This window comes from Lichenostomus cassidix, chromosome 15 (genome assembly GCF_008360975.1).
Source record: "Lichenostomus cassidix isolate B80296 chromosome 15, HeHo_3.0, whole genome shotgun sequence".
NCBI lineage: Eukaryota > Metazoa > Chordata > Aves > Passeriformes > Meliphagidae > Lichenostomus > Lichenostomus cassidix.
In genome coordinates this window covers 6,111,852-6,129,473 of record NC_139496.1, presented here as the reverse complement: position 1 = coordinate 6,129,473, position 17,622 = coordinate 6,111,852, and the positions used below count along the sequence as shown (strand labels likewise).

The following is a 17,622-nucleotide window of genomic DNA, read 5'->3' as shown; positions in this document are numbered from 1 at the left end:
ACCCAGCAGGACAGACCAGTGCTGACAGCACAATGGAGCTGCCATCCAAAGCACTCCTAACCAAAAGTTCTTTTCTGCTAAAGAGGTTTGGTAGCACACAAATCAACAAAACATCACTTTCTCCACCCGTAAGAATTCTTTTTTGCATCTATCAGCCAGGTTCCCAAGTTCCCACATCAGACTGATTAATTTACAGTAAACCTAAACAGACTGGGAATCATGCCTGGCAATTTCACTTGCCTTCCCAGTTTCTATCCCTAATGATATTCCTACTTAGCTAGAAATACCATGTCTCTCAGGCATACTTCTACCAATTTAGCTTCTTCCCCATAAACTGTGAGCAAAGAAGCACATTCACCCCCATCTGAAACACACTGCAAGCTGGAGGTGGTGGGGTTTTGTTTGGTTTATGTGCACACACACGTAACCAAGCCATAAACAAGAGATAGGGTTTGAACCTCTGGGAAGCCTCTCACATGGCTTCAGAAAACTGCACACTGAGGACCTGAAGCACAGCTCCTGCAGTTCAGGGTTAATCATCTTTCATTCCTTTTTGTCCATCACTTTTGCTGTGCAGACCCTTGGGACACAGCTCTTGGGGCAGTTGAATAAAACAGGACCCTGCTGAGCAGGATTTAGCACAGCACTAACCTCACTGGGACCTCCCACAGCAACTAAATACTCCAGGATTTATTTATCCACTTAAATGTACATTTTGAGCCAGCATCTGCTTTAAGAGATATACACATATGTAAGTCAGCAGCAGGAAATTGGGTCTTCTGGGAGATCATTATCTCTTGATGCTGGCAGAGAGAGGATCCCTTTGAGAAAAGCACCAGATCCTACAGCTTGATGCCAAGCACTGAGGATGCTGGTGAAGCACCTACAAGAGGTGCCTCGTTCCACCTGCACAGCTGTGACGAGGAATAACTACTGCCTGCTGCCCCCAGTCACATGCAAACACCTCCTCCTCCCCAGGCTGCAAAGGCAGGACTCAGCTGTGAGCAAACAGCTCCCTTCTCTCCCACTGCTTTGGATACAGGAACTGACTCATCCGTAGGGGTTGGTTTTTCCCCCCCCCCTTTTCCTCATTCCAACTCAGATATGAAAAATAATAGTCTTTGTTTCAATATTTAATCATATGCTTCATTTAATAATGAGTCCAAGAATAATTTAATCCTGGCTATCAACATAAAAAAAAGATACTGTTCCTTTCTCTTGATTATGTACTAAAATAAAAATCCCCTCTGCTCTTTGACTTCTCACAGGCCAGAGCTTTGCTCGTTCTGACTTACAATCCAAACACAAATAGATCTGATTGCACACACAACACCTTGACCTGCATTTGGAAAGGGGCACTGGATGCTCCTCCCAGCAGCCTCACCTGCCTAATTACAAATGCTGCCATCTCCCTGGAATGAACAAACTCACTTATGAAACAGAAAGGGAGCTGACATTTCATGGCACGTCGCCTCGTGCCTCAATGAGGAAAAACACATCACGTGCCTCGGATTTCTGGAAGCATCACCACTCCCTTATGGTACATGATCTCTTGCCAGGAATAAATAGGACAGAGTCCAGCACTGGAATCACATAACATTTGGCTCACACATCATTTTTCTGTTATCGTAGGTTATTATACCAAATGCACTGTTCAGGTATTGGCCGCTCTGGAAAAGTCTCATTAGCTGTGAAAAACCTGGACTTAAGTATGAGGTGATTAATAATCTGGAATGCCTTGCTCAGATACCCACTGAAAACTTGAAAAGAGTCCAAACCACTGGAGAGGGCAAGTGCTTCTGCATATTACCTTTATGTGATTTAAATGATCCCCCAAAACGTGCTCTTTGGAGGACAAATGGTGCCTGTTCTCTGTACATTTGTTAATGCTTTAGGAATGATCTCCAAGCATTTTGACCATCTATAAAGCACAGTAATGAAAATGCTGTTACTTTGCATTAAGATATTTCAACAAAAAAATTACTTCTATCTTGGCAATATTCATCCACTTAAACTCTCTGCTTTGTTTTTCTCTAAAGACCTTTAACTTCAGCTCCTCCATCTTTTTCCATCTAAAACATTTCTGCTCACTATTACATGTGTGCACTCCCACTCTTAAATCCTCCTTCCTCCTCAACCATACTTCCTTTGGAAACATTAAGTAGAATTTATCACTTATTTCTGGAAAAAGAAAGCATTTAAAATTTGAATACAAGTCCTTCAGAGATAAAGCATCCCAGGTTAAATCTAATGATGGCCAGGGGAATACTATGCAAGTGATGAGCTGCCTGCTAATATGCTGGTGCTTTAGGGAAGAAAAATATCAATTAAATTTCATAGCATGCAACCACACACACTGACCTTGAAAGCTATCTGTAACTTAGTTTAAACTTGAAAATTCAAAGTCTAAGTCAGAACTTCTGCCCTAATTGGTTTTAACATCACTGAAGAACGGCACAGCTCTGTAGAGACCGTGGAAATACTAAGAGAATCAATCTGGAGAAAAGAAAAATTCCCCCAAATCCTATTAAGTGTTTAACCATGACATTTGTGTGAGCATCTGGTCTCCCCCCATGTTGGGTTTTTGGCCATTGCATCAAGAGATATTAATGGTTGTTTTCTCTTTCAGCCTTCTGATAATGCTACAAAAACCCATCAGTCACCATAGCCCACGTCTGGCAGCTCCACAGCAGTGTCACCCCAGTGCCTGAGTGAGGATTCCTGGGACTGAGCAGTTTATTACCAAGAGTACAACAATCCAGCAGCATGGGCACAGCACAGGGACAGCAAGGGCCACACAGAAAGAGATCTGCTATTACCAACTGCTCCACCACTCAAAGGAAACCTCTCACCTGCAACCAGCCTTCATTTTAAAGCCTCTCCCACAGCAGTGCTCTTTTCTAAGCAAGCTGCCTAAATTCAGACTATGCCAGGTATTCCACTGTAATTCTAATAGCAGTGGGGTGTTGGGGGGATTTTAATTATTATTATTATTTTTGTCTGCACTGATCAAGCTTCCCAGTCTGAGATTTCACCATCAGGAAGAAATGAAATTAGAATATACACCTGTCTTCCCTACTACAGAGTTCAAATAAAGAAAAGATCTCTCATACTTATTCAGAATAAATATACTTCATTTCATCAAATATGTGTAAGCTGCATATACAAACCACCAAATAAAAAAATTCATACTTTGTATTTACTGAACATGTCCAAAAAAGCCCAGCTCCTTCCAACTACAATCCAACTTGCTTTCTATAGAAGTTTCCAGACCACAAGCAGCAACAGAAGGATGTAATGCATGTGTCATTGTTAGAGGACAGCCAACCATGTCTTCTCACTGAAATTCTTCTGGACTTTGTATCAGCAACAAAAGGTTTTGAAATTCCTTGGAAGGAATTTTGAAATTCCTGTCCTTGGAAGTTGAACTAAAATTTGTGATGCCTGAGCTGATGAAAAGGCACAACGTTGAAAGAGCAAAGCTCCTTCCTCCTCAGCTAACAGCACTCATTCTGGGCAGAGTCAGGTGGGATCCATTTATTTTCTGTGAGACTTAATGAGGTAACTCTTTTCAGGTGAGAAGCTCATTTACATCACGACTAGCAGCTGGTCAGAACACCAGGTCAAGTGAGCAGACAGAGCCATTAACCCTATCAGTTAACCCTTGGAAGGGTGGGTTTCCTCCCCTTGCAGCAAGTGGAATATAAAACCCTGCATAATTAACGAGTTGTCCAAGTCAGCTGTGAAATCCAGAGCCCTTTCAAATCCAGCTCACCTGATTGTGAAGTTAAAAAAAAGTGAGAAAATAAAGGGTTTCTTCTGATCATGGCCCACAGGCCTATTTATCTGGGACATTGCACTCCAGCTCAGGCTGTAGCTCAACAAACCTGTACCTGCAACCTCACCAGCACCAGGCTGTGGCTAATTCTGCAGTAGCCTGGGGCACCTGGGGCATCCACATCCCATCAGACCCACAGCTATACACACATAAATACACAGCTCTTTGCTTTGAAACATCCTGCAGAAGCCAAAGCATGAACTCTTCCTGCAGAACAGCCTGGGCTCTGTGTAACCTATGAGGTTCCCTCATCATGAAATTTGCTCTCAGACTTCTTAAAGTCTAAGTAATTATTTGAAGAGCAAAAGACAAATCAGACAGCTCCTAGCATCGTGTTAAGGATCCCAGGAGCAACAGAGCAGCTCTTTATTCATGGAGTGTGAGCACCAGGGCTCAGCTCAGAGGGAAGCCTGTGAGCACACAGAGCAGGAACCCATTAGACTGAAATGAAATGCCAGAAATCCTCATCAGAGGCTCAGGCAGATCCTGCTGGAGCAGCACTGCAGTCCAGCCCAGCTCCTGCAGCCCTCAGATGGTTGTATCTTCCTTCAGTCTCTGTGTAACAGGATAAAATGAGATGCTGAGGTTCAGTGACACAGAGTGAAGGGAATTAAGGTCTGACACGTCCCTGCTTAGAGGGGATAGAGATAAGCCTGGAGAGAACTCTTACCTAGAGCAATGCCAGCAGGCAAAGCTACCACACGGCTTTTGGACTGCTGGAGCACTTTGGAAAAGAGAATATTTCACGTGAGCAGCACTGTCTGGTGTGGACACACAGCAGAGCTCTCCTGCTGAGTCACACTTTGCTCCCGGGGCATTTTCCCTGCATTGTTCAGGCTGGAACGGCAGGAACAGACTTACTGTCACACAGGTGTTCCTCCCAAAAGTCTCTGGCAGCACAAGGAGCCCTGCTTTGCTGACCCTCCAAAGTGATTGCTGCAACAGCTCCCACCTGGGCTGACAGCAGCTGGAAACGGAGAGGAGGGTGACGCTGGGCACCAACAAGCCCAAGATTTTTTCAATATAGTATCTGATCACCTAGAGCTTTCATTTCAGGATTGTTTCCACTGCCTCTGGCTCCCCAGGGAAGTAATGTGGCTTTGCTCCACTGCATGGGCCATTAGCCTCCATGCAAAGTTCATTCCCTCATGCCCAAAACCAGGCATCAGCAGGGAATTTCACATCCTCCCCAAGGCTCCCACCAAACTGTGCATCAAAAGCAAAAGCCTCCCTTGCAGCAGGAATCCAGTGAATTACACCAGGATTTTTTTAGAGTTACTTGTGTCTGGGATCAAACATTGGCATCTCGAAGGGGGCATTTCTTTGGAAACTACTTAACCCTTTGGAAGGGTTCTGGTCCAGAATATCTGGACTGTCCTCAGCCTTAAATGTTGCTGGTCTCAATATTTTTCTGGACTCTACACAGCCCAGGAGGGGAAAAATCTGAACTCAGCTCCTCAGCAGCACATAAGTACCACTTTCACCTCAGCAACAAAACATTTAAAGTCTGGGTGCTTCTAAAACACATATTCAGGTTCCAACCCCCTTCCCTAATTTCCCCAATCACATTATCAGTTTTACCACAACAGGAAAAAAACAACCCACAAAAACAAAAACCCCTTTGAGCATTTCATAACTGGGTGGGGGTTTAGTATCACTAAAGCCTCTCACTGGTTTTCAATACAGCTTTATTTTAAGAAAGCATCTATTATATGAAGCTTGGGCTTTGGCAGGCAGAGCAGAAGCCTGGCCAGTGCAGAGAAGGAGGACAATACTCAAAGTGCACTATTATTGTGTCACTTTTTCATATTTCTTAAAATCAACTTAGTGAAAAAGTTTACTACTTGCTGGAAGTTACTTAGCATATGACTTCTGCATTATGCTGCAGCCATGATACAGCCTCTCCCTTTCTATCCTCCTACACAGACTTGGTAGAAAAAAATTTTAGCAGTTAATCTGAGCCAGCTATTTAGTTTTTGCTTGGCAATATTTTCATCTAGAGGCAGGTCCAGCCTCCAGGAAAACAAGTTATGCAGCAAGAGGGTGGGACACTAGCAGGGAACACATAATAAAGTAAATACCAAGTATGACCCGTGAAAGGAAAACTAAGATGTTGTTTCCATTATATTGTAAATTAAAAGTCATTGACACTGATGTAAAACGTGAAATTCCTTGTGGGCTGGTTTTCATTCTTTGGCCATAAAGGTTGAAGGCTAGAACCACATCCAGAAGAAAGTACATTGTGAAAGGCCAACACCAAAACAGCAGCCCAGGAGGATTAAGGAGAAGATTCTCAACCCAGCTCATAAACATTCCACCCAGTCTTTGAGGAGGAAAAACTTTACAGCCATTTTTTCCTGTGCTGCACTCGGGGTGCAGGTCCTCCATCAATCTGGGTCCTGCTGGTATGGATGGAGAGATATTGCTGTGCATTTATTGATTAACTTCCACCCAGCATTTTCCAGTTGCCTGAGAATCAATTTAATATCATTGCTGAAAGCAATAAGGATAAAAAAGCCGGATGGGTACCTTTGATGTACACAGTTTTACCAGGCACCAGCAGCTAAAGCATTGCTGAGACTCTCCCTAAGACATTTTCCCCTCCTCGGAATTATTTTGCAGTTCATTCAATAAAGCAGCAAAACAATTTCCTGACAAACTAGGAAATGACTGTTGGACTGAATCCAAGAACTTCAGAAAATCTTAGAAACAGAGATTTAACAGAAAGTGCTTGGATCCCACTGACCTTACAGACTAGTCAGACTGTCATTTCCTCAGCCATCAAACCCAACCTGCTCAAAGACTGGTGGGAGGGAAATAATTCTCATTGTGAGTCATGTTCCACTGCCTTCCACCTCAGACACACTTCCAAAATGCAAGTCTGAAGGAGTTACATACACAAAAGTCCTCATTTACTAAGACTCCACCACAATACTTCGCTTCAAAAAAAATACAATTGGTAAAAAGTTTATTTAAAAGTCTGAGTTGAGCAGGGAAGTCTCCACAGAGTAGGTGGGCAGGGGAATCACACCACCAAGTTCTGCCTGCACACCAAGAGAAAATCCCAACCAAAACCAAAACAAAACCCCCAAGAACCTGAGTGAGAGTGGTCGAAGCTTTATTTTACCTGCTGCAAATTCAAAACAACCGCTCCATTATTTCAGCTCTAACAGCTCACTCTCAATCTCCTTTTGAGTCAGAGCAGTGCCCAGACAAAGCAGTGTATCAATGCTGCTCTGAATTTAAGGCCTGATTATGTATTTGTTTTGCTCCTACTACAGCATGCAGACCTCCCTCAAAGCAAGGAAAGCTCGAGTTCATTGGGGTTCACTGCTCTGGAACTGGGATCTCTGCTTCAGGAATGAGGCAAAGTGCTCACAGAAAACCCAGAATGTCACTGTGGTTTTTCTGCCAACAAACTGCACCATTTTCAAGTCTTAATTCCACTTTGAAAAGGCCCAAGAGCTCTTTGAGCAGTGGCCAGCACAAAGCCTGCCCTCTGCTCCAAGGAGTGGGTGAAGCTCACTAAAGGGAATGAAAAGATTACACAGGCTTGTTTATAGGACATCATATTGCAGCATGGTTTATTCCTCTTCACAGAATAACTGCAATACATGACAAATTGATTTTTTTTTTTTTTTAAGGCAAACCACATTCAAAGCTGTCACTTCCTGAAGGCTGCACTATGGACTTTGTGCAGGAGGATGGGGAAACTCCTGACTCAGCCCAGACAGGAGATGAGATCTGGTACAACACCCACGTGGGGAGAACAGGCAGCTGGGCTGCCCTGGCACAGTTTGTGGTCAGCTGTCACAGGGACACCATGCTGGCCCATCCCAGCACTGGGTAAAGCAAATTCTTGTGTTCTTGTCTCACTAGCAAGGTTTGTATCAGCAGCAGAAATGACATGGGAGTCATCTCAACAGCTTAGCAGAAAATCTAAGAATTGCTCCAGGCTCTTGTGAATAAGAAAATTACTAAAAGCACTGCTGTGCAGTTTTCTTGCAAGTTTTAGGGGTTTTCGGCTAACAAAATATTAGTAGAATGAAAATTTAAAAAATTAGTATAGCACTAGCCTTGATCTAGCAGAGAGCCACAGCATGTTTCCAAGTATTTCCCCCAACCTCCCATGGGACTTCCCATTTCCTTAACTGTAAACATGTGAGAAGTCTGCACAACTGAACTAAAAGTAGTACATCTGCTTTCTCAACAGTTACACTTGCCTGTGAAAAATTAAACTCAGCTCCTAAGTACTTGAATATTCCTGTGCCCAGTCAGGAGCATTAGATTCTCTCACAAGACCTTCTTCCTGGTCAGATACTCCAAGGGGAACAAATGTAGCTGCTGGGAACTGCTCAGCATATTGTTATTTTCCAGAGATAAACAGCAACCATTTCCATCCAGAGACTCAATGTTTCCTTTAAAGAGGAAATAATTCAATATTTTTTTTTCCCCACAGTAGTAAAAAGCAATTGTTCCAATATTTAAATGCTCAAGCTGGTGCTCAGTCCCACCATTTGGTGGGTGGGACATATTTGAATTAATTGAATCAACTCAACCACCCTCCACACAAACCCTGGCTTCCTTCAGCCTGCTGAAACCCAACAGCAGTGGCTCTGAAATCTCAGAACTTCTGCTGAAGCTGAGATCTCACCCTCACCAGCCACCAAGGCCACCTCAGCAATGCAGTGACCACCCAACGACAAAAAGGAGATAATTTAAAACACCAGTTTTGCAGGAAGATGGTCATTACTGATTCTCACAGCTAGGGAGACAAAGAGAATAAATTGAGCCAAATACACCCTTAATTTTTCCCCCACTGAGATAAGATTACAATAGCCTTCCAATCTTTAGCTGCTCTCTTTTGTGAGAGTTGCACATATGTGCTTTTTATTAGCTTTGGGCTTTGCAATTAGATGGATTTTCGGTTACTTCCAGAAATGTTGCAGGATGACTGAGCTGCAGCTAATCTTCGAGTCTCACTAAATGGGAATATGAAAAATGCAGCAGGGCTCCCCAGCACTACAGCCAATGCATCTCAATTCTGCACTTGCACACAGCAATACAGCAATGCTGCATTTCACATCTGAACTCTTGCACAAAAAAGGAACCACAGTAAAAGGAGAAAACTAGTTGTAATAATTGATTTATAGGGAGGAGAAGGAAAAATAACACAGACATTGCCTGCCAGGAGATGACCAATTTTCCAATAGTTCTGCCACACAGAAACAACTCTGTAGAGATGTGAGCTTTCTTTTTTTCTTCTTTTTTTTTCTTTCTTAAAAGCCATTAAAGCAAATCAGAAGATTACAGCTTCAACAAGCTATCCCTTAACTCTAATTAGAAAGTATTTGTTGTCGGGATTTAAAACTTCCCAACTCGGTGTTAATGAACTGTAACGCTGTAGCAAAAGGTATTAATAAACACGCCAGACTGTGGGTTAGATAACAGATCTCTGCTCGCAGTTCAGAGGATGCTGGTGGGGGAATTTTCTTTGCTGCTTCAATCCAGAAACTGTAAAACAGGGAATACAAGTATTTAAAGTGGTTGCACTGGAAGACTGAGGGAAACTATTTACCTTGCAAAATTGTATTTAAACATCTACTCCATATTCTGCTTTGAGAGAAGTAAGTCTCTTCTAAACTACAAACAAACACAAATTCTGTTTTGGATTTTTTCCTCCTTGAAAGAAAACAAGCAGTGAAGCAATTGAAGGGAATGAGAACACAAAACTTAGTTTTAAAACTGTTTGGGTTTTTTGTTGTTGTTTGTGTGTGTTTGGGTTTGTTTGCCTGTGTTTGAAAGGGAGGGTGGTTATTTTTTGTTGTGGAGTTGGTTTTTTAGCATGACTTTTATCTCCTTTTAAGATTCCAGAGAGGAGCAAACAAAAAGTGACTTTGAAAGTCACAGAGGATGAGAGGCAGAAGGGCTGCAGAGTGGGAAAGGAAGGGGTTCTTCCCACCCACCAGCAAACACATCTTCCATCTTCCAGCAGCTCTCCCTATTGTTTCCTAAGGAATTCCTCTATTTATCTTCCAGCAGGGCATTTCACCCCTATCAAAAGGCTTCATTCCTACACTGGGCTGTGATCAAACCGCAGCATCACAAGACACGATCTGTTTAACACGCTGTCCGCATGCTGATGGCAACCTTGCCAGCCTGGCTCTCTGTGGCCACTGCAGCAGCTCCTGTCCCCTCTGCCAGGGCTGGACTGGCCCAGGTCACTGCACTGGCCCAGTCTGGCTGTCCCTGTAAAGTTGACTGTTTGAAATACAAGCAGCACTCTCGGTGCCAGGAGCAGCACAACAGGCGCACTCAGAGCCCTCGCCAATGTGCAGCAGCTAGCGAGCTGCTGGGTTTGCTGGAAATCATTTCACCAGCCCAGCATCTTCCTCTCGGGGCACCCAGGGCCAGAGAAGTCCTCCAAAGGTCTGTGCAAAAGCAAGAGAAGGGGAAGAAGTGAGGAGAGAGAAAAAGGAAAACCATTTACTGGTCACTGAATCCGAGCTGTAACCTGACCCTGGTTGCGTCTTGCCACCAACAGCATTAACTACAAGCAGCTTCCATTCAGCAGCTCCTGCCAAAAATAAACAGTGCTGGCTTTCCTGGCTGCTTGCTTGGGTTTGCTCTCAATGTTTTTCTTCTTGCTTCTTCTGGCTAATTGGGATACGCTATGTTTCCTCCAAGTAGATTCTTGGTTTGTTTCTACCCACTACATGACTAAAATTGGAGCAGTTTCTCACAGTAGAGAATGAAAATAAAAGCTGTTTGATCAAAGATGGCCACAGCAGGCAGCCTGGCATTTCGGGGGAGAGATGCCAGGAGGGATAAGAGGGGACAGAACAGGTACACAGCAACTGCTGAGGTGGTGAGGATGCTCTAAAGGTGTCACACATTTACCTTCTGGAAGAAACTCCAGCAACCAACAGCACACACTGGACCTGGTCTGAGCTGCAGCCGGCAGGAGGATTTAACAACAATCATGGCAAAGCAAGAATTCAGAAATACATCAGTGCTAACAGTGCTAAAGAATATTTAGGAAACACCAACAACAAACCCAAGTGATTGAAGCTTTTGAACAAGCTTGCTTATATAAAACCTCCTTTCTTGCTTCCCCTAGACCCAGCAATGCAAGCAAACAAAAGAGGAAAGAGCAGTTTTGTCAAGCTAAACAGCGTGTTTCTGACCCAGCCACTGAAAAATAAGTTCAAAGGCCCTTTAAAACTCCTATTTTAATATGCCGTAAGAAGCACTCTCTGCCTTCTAATTTGTTCAGCCCTTTGAAACACCTAATTTCCTCTGCACTGTCACTGCACAGCACTCTGAAGTCTCATGGAGCCCTGCCACTTGATTCAACACCAACAGTCACATTTCAATAGGCAATTCCACTTGAAAGGTTACAAATGAGGAGAAAAAAGATGTCTTCAAACCAGAGAATGCAATGCAACACCATTTATTTATATCCAAGTCCTCCTTTCTGTTGCTGGCTACTGTAGGCAGGCACCAGAGAAGAGGAGCTTTAAAGCTCAATAATTAATTCTAAGTGGTTTTAAAATGGCTAGAGATTTAAGGTAGACAAGATGCAACACTGGAATTAGAGTCAAGCTGCTGTGCTCTTTGCTCTGCTCTGGTATGTGCTGTTTACTCTGGCACCACATAAAATACATAATTGATTTCTCAAGGAAAAGAAATGAGAAAAAACCAGCCCCACAAGCCTCATTATTCTATAAAACAAAAGTAAAAAGGTGTGTTCCAGGCCAAATCACAATTGTATTTCAATAGGGTAGGAGAATTGGAACAGAATTATAATTTCATATTTATTAAAATTCATTTACTACAATTGCCATCAACAGGACCCCCAGGCTGCTAACAAGAACCTCCCTAGAGTCAGAAGCATCAACTTCTACAAGCATATTCATATTTAAAGAAAAATTAAATTAAAAATAAATTTAATAGTATTACTTTGGAGAACATTTATCATTCCCAACCGTGGGGATTTTTGGGTTGTGGGGATTTTTTTCCCTTTCCAAACTTCATTATTAAGATTTCGCGAAATTATAATGAAACTTGACAATAAACCACATGGTGTCTAAGTACACTCCCAAATTAGTCAGCTGGTAATTGCACCAGCTAGGGAGCAACTATTTCTGTGTTCTCAGATGGCAAATGCTGTTCTTTCCCAGACCAAGTCAGACTCCAGAGGGTTTCAGAACATCCCTGAGACAGAGCAAAACACCAAGGGCAAGAAATGCACTGTGCTGCTCAGGGCTGGACAGAAAGAGCATTTTTGGGTATTTTTTGGGACACACCAAAGCCCTGCAGCTGGAGGTCACAGACCTGTTGGGCTCCTCCAGACCCAAGAGAGGAAGGGCAGCTTATGGGGAAGGCAAGGAACCCATCTGTGCTGCACCCCACAAACTGGCCTGCAAGAAAGCTGGGACCAAACATGCTCTGCTTGCACACACAAAACAAGAAAAATCCGTGTTTGTCACTCAGCTGAGCATCAGCACTGTGAAGTCAGCCAAGGCCTTCAAATACTCAAAGAAGAAAAGAAGGCTCTGTGAAAATGCAACCAAAGAAACGCCAGCAAAACCCCTACTACAGCAAATTAAAAACCAAACAAAACCCGCAAATAAATGCAATTAAAGTAGAGAGCAAGTACAATGCCAGCAAAGGGGAGGGGTCAGGAGGAGAGGGACTTGTCACAGTCTTCATCTTTTCATATGTTCAGGAATAATAATTAAAGGCAGAAGACAATGAGATCCAATTTGTCACACAACACCTGCAATCAGCTGAGCGAAAAAAACTACATAAATAAAACTCCAATCCAAAAACCGCACTATTTTACTCATACATTGCAAAGTATACTTCATGATTGTTTAATTAAAGTCATTTTTAGCTTTGCATGGCTGCAATCACCAAACATTGTCTCCCTGTCAGCATTTGAGGGGCTAACATACTGTTGCCAACAATTAGCACAAATCTGGCTGACATTGTTTTCTCTAAAAATAAACCATGCATGTTAAGTAGCTTGAGAACAAACATGAAAACAAGATTTTAGGATAACATTTTTCTTCTCAGTGGAAACATGGTAGTGCAGGAAGCCCAAGTAATCACCCCAGGATAAAGTCAGCCACCACCACACCTTTGCTGCTGGCAAAGAGCCACCAGGGCATATATTGGGGGTTATGGACATTTGTGATTAACAAACCTTTATAAGCAGAGGGAAAACATTAAGTCCAGTCTCTTGGCCAAAATCCATGTGGGAAAATTCCCAATTTCTCTTCTTTAACAGCATTGTCTGAGCATAGGCATCATGGCAACAGAAGAGCATGCAAGAAAACATACTTTAAAGTTCTTTTCTTTTGAAAAACTGACTTGTCTCTTAACTTGAACCATCAAGAAGAACAACACTGAAATAACACCACAAGCATGCAAGTCACTGGGCTCGGGAAAGGATCAGTCCTCTGAATTAGGAGCACCTGAGAAGCAAGCATGCAAGCACTTCCAAGGGCTGCTTTGCTCACTGCCCATCTCCAATTTCGGGACCCAGCAGTTCACCCACGGCACACTCCACCCCTGATGTGGTTGCCCAACCAAGATGGTTAAAAGTGACTCAGAGAACAGAGATTACTCTAATTCTCCTGAAGAAACGCCGTACTCAAACACAGACTGAAACTGCCCGAAAGGGGAGAAAACAGTTTCTTATTGCTGTTTACAGCCAGGGCTGTTTAAACTCCTACACTGACGATGGAAATGATGAACCTAATGATCTGACTACAAGCAGATAACACATCTCCTTCCCAGTGCTCACATGACACATGGACTAGAAGTAAAGGTGGCTTTGGGTGGCAGAGGAACAGGCAGAGATCTCATCCATACTCTATTCCCTCTCACACTAAATGCACTGTGCCATTACAAAACTAATGCTGGAAACCCTTAACCAGACTGAAGAAGTTAACATTTTCTACTCAGTGGATAGTAAGTCTATAACTGCTTATTTTATACTCTGTTCTCATCTCTGAAGGCTTTTATTCTCCAGAGCAAATTAATCAGGCAGCTCACATTATATGTTCTTTCTCCAGGCCTGGCTCCTCTCGGCATCTCTATTGATCTTCACTCAGCAAGCCATTAGCAGGAGGTTTTGAAAATTTGCTGGTTTTACAGCTCCCAGAGAAAGCCAAGTCCAATTTAGGGGGCTTGCCAGGTTCAGATTTGAGAGCTCAGTCCTTCAGGGGAAAGATCACAATTTCTCAAAACACGCAGCAACACTCAGATCCTGTTCTGCTGCTCACTCTCATGTGCCTGTGCTTCCACTGCTCAGTGCTGAAGGAAGGCTCTTTTAGATGGCCAAGGAGAACAGAACTGAGAAAGAACAGACAAGCACCTCATACCCACAGTCAGCAAATAAGCCAGGGGAAAAACAATCTATGAGATTGATGCGGAAAAAACAACAGGAGAAAGATATGAGTAGTAGGAAGGTGACAACTTTTAGTATTTAACTGTAAGCTTTTGGACAAATTATTTTTCCCTTGGACTCCTCAACATACCTCCCTTGGGTTCCCATTTCCTCTCTAGTCCAATAAAGCCAGAGTGGTAAAGAAAATTCATGCAACAGCATTGTATTTTTGCCACAGAACTGTATTTTTGCCACACTTTTCAGCGTGTGCGCAAGATGACCTTTGCTCCTTCCCCTTTTGTACGTTGTTTTCTCTAGACATGCACGAAAGCAACTCAAACTAAACCAGATCCCCCATCCTTCCTATTAAATCCCATATTAGACCCTGCATCGGTGCTGGCCCCAGCAGAAGCCAGGCAGGCAGGGGGAAGTGCTGGCTGTCCCCAGGGCTCCCCGCACCACGTGTGTGTGCACACTGCAATTCTGTTGTGCCAAGTCTCCAGCTGACTTTCACACTGTGCCGACATTATCCCCTGGCAGACAATGGTGCTCATTTTCCCCCCGTTCCCGCTGTACACCGTGTGTCCTGCTGAATCCAGAGAGCACAAATGCCAGCTTGGGATAACATTATCTGCCCGCAGCCTGAGCTGCCCAAAGCCAGGCTCACAACTCAACCCACCTGGCTGGGCATCCCCACACTCCTGGAAGGAGAAAAGCACTGGAATGAGAGAAAAGTAGATTCTGCAACAAGACAAACTATAAGTTTTAAACCTGAACTTGCCCACAGTCTAGGGATATAGAGACTTAAATCAACAAATAAATTTATTTTTAATTATTTACCCTTAGAGACATCTAGGATTATCACTCTAAAGACAACCTGGATGTGTAACACTGCTCCTCTTTCCCCCATACAGCACTGTATTGAATCCCAGCCCTGAGTGCTATTTAGCCTGCAGTCAGAATGTTTTATTCAGTAGGAACCAGGGGTGAGTCAGTCCTCCTGCAAGCCACTGACCTCAGGGCGAAGGAGGCCATGGGTGTGGTGGGGTCAAGCATGGCTAGCTCTCCATTATTTCAGTATTTACTCGAATTTGCCTCCCTGCCCTTGTTTTCAGCCACAGTGGGTCCATAGGTGCCCCAGCACGCCCAGGTGTCTCTGAATCCACCCGAGCCCTGGCAGCACAGCCCTGGGGAAGGTGGCCCTGGGGGAGGCAGCAGCAGCTGGAGGAAGCACAGCCCTGCTATGTCCTGTACTTTGCAGGGGCACAATTCACGACCCACCAGCCCCACTCGGGGGAGATGTAGCTGCAGCTCCAGGAAATCCCAGCCACAGCCAAATTGTGTTTTTTCCAACCCTCCCGAGAGCAAAGGGCTGTGATGCAAGCCCGGATGGGTCTGGCCATGCCCAGGGGTGCTGACTGGCCCTGGCTGGTCAGCTCTGGACAGAGGCCGAGTGGTGTCACAACCAATTCATGTGGTTTAGAAACACCTCCACCCTGCACCTACTGCCCCACTGAAAGCAGGGAAAAAGAGAAACGAGTGAAAAAGGAATAAAGGCATAAAAAGGCAAAGTGCACCCTGTGTTCCCACTGCAGGCAGCTCCCCCAGCAGTCACCAGCTGGGAAGGAAAGGCAGAATAAATCCCCTCCACAGGGGTATCCAAACTCACTTGACATGGGAGATAAATCTGTACCCAGGAGGAAATCAAGCTCTCTCCACTACAGACCTGATATAGATTGTGTAATGAGGTGCTTCCTTGCCCACACCACCACAAACACAAGCCGCCTGCCTGCAGAAAAATAAGTATATATAGTTTGCTTTAGAAATCCACCACCCATTTCACCTCCCCCTCACTTCAAGCAGTGAAAACAGCTTCTGTCCAACTGTCACGTGAGATTTAAGCAGAAATGACAAGAAAGGCAGCTTTGTGCAACTTGCCCTGCAATTTTCCCATCTATGATGTACATGGAGAGATGGAGAACTCAACAAAATGTAGAGGAAAAAACAAAATGACCAAGTAACAATATACTAAGCTCTGACCACTGACCCACAGATCAGCTACCTGCTTCTCTGTATCTGAGTATTCTGCTGCTCTTTGTTGGAATTTATTAAAAAGATATCAGCAAAATAACAGGAATACAGTCCCAAAGGAGAGTCTTCTCCTTGATGTTCCTCTGCCACTGCAAGATTGCCTCTTCAGGCAATGATCTGGAGCTCTGGCAGGGTCTGGAGGCAATGCCCTAGCCCAGACTCAGCCTGGTTTCATGCAAACACGTTAATACCATGCTATGGGTGTAATTTGCTTGTGAGGGATGCAGACCAGCCCTGGCAGCAATTATTACAGTAGCTCCATGCGTAACTCTCCTGGTTATTCCAGCTACAACCCACTTAATGTGGCCCTCTGCTCTTTTTAAAGTAGCCTTTCACACATCTGCCTAAACTATAATTTGCTCATTTTGCAAGATCTAAGGCTTGTACTAGACAACCTCTCTTAGGTGTATTTAACCTACATGGAGGTTAAACAGTGCACCAGTGTGAATTCTGGGGAAGCAAACAGCTCACAATCTTCATTTTATGCATTACACAGTTTGGGTGGGTTTCGGTATTACTGTTTTTTTTTTTTAATTTTAGTTTAGATTTTGATCCACCATTGAAAAGCTTTCCAGGACACCTGCCCCAGCAGCCAATTATTATTAAAAAGTCCCCTAAGCAGGTATGAAAAGCCTTTGAGATTTTCTGGCTGAAAACCACAAGGGAATGATCAATGACACGAGATGATGAGCTGTGTTTGTGGATGGGGCTGGGAATGAAGAACAACCCACAGACACACATCCAGAAATATCTAAATGTACAGTCTTGAGGAGGAATGCCTTTCCCTTTTTCATCTCTCCCCATGTTAAAGATTAAATATCAGTTTTGAATCTTGTTGCCAAAAAGCTTTAAGATAGTGTATCCACTGGAGAGAAGTGAAGAGACATCTCCACATATTAGTTATAAAATCATATCCCAAGGCCACCAAGCTAATTCCCCTCCCCAAAATTCTTCATCATCCACACAAACCTCATCCCCTGTGCCAATATTCCCAATATTCCCACAATATCCAGAAGAGCTGGGGGGTGAGGGGAAAACCAAAGCCCTGTGTGTGTACAGTAGGGCTGCTACTGCATTTGTGGAGGACTAGCCAGAAATCCCAAGGGCAGGATGCAGGGGAAGGGATGAGCTCTGGGCAGCTCTGTGGGACACTCTCACACGCCTCAGCAATCCCAGTGCAATTCCAGAGCAAGGAATCCATGAGCATTTTGCAGAATCAAGCCAGGGCAGAGAACAGTGGATGGGGGAAGGATGATCATCCAGAGCAGCCTACTGCCTTGCCATGCTGCTGTCT

At 44.0% G+C, this 17,622-nt stretch overlaps 1 protein-coding gene across 24 annotated transcripts in view; it reads right to left on the bottom strand.

The window, feature by feature from the left end:
- FBRSL1 (fibrosin like 1) overlaps nt 1-17,622 on the bottom strand; it is a 503,769-nt gene that overhangs the window by 466,276 nt on the left and 19,871 nt on the right. Inside the window, exon 1 of one of the 24 annotated variants that reach the window (XM_085075772.1) lies at nt 3,445-3,528. The exons of the other annotated variants lie outside the window; for them this stretch is intronic. The gene's annotated coding sequence lies outside the window, so the exon portion shown is untranslated. Of the gene's footprint in view, nt 1-3,444; nt 3,529-17,622 lie in introns of those variants that run through there. 24 annotated transcript variants of the gene reach the window in all.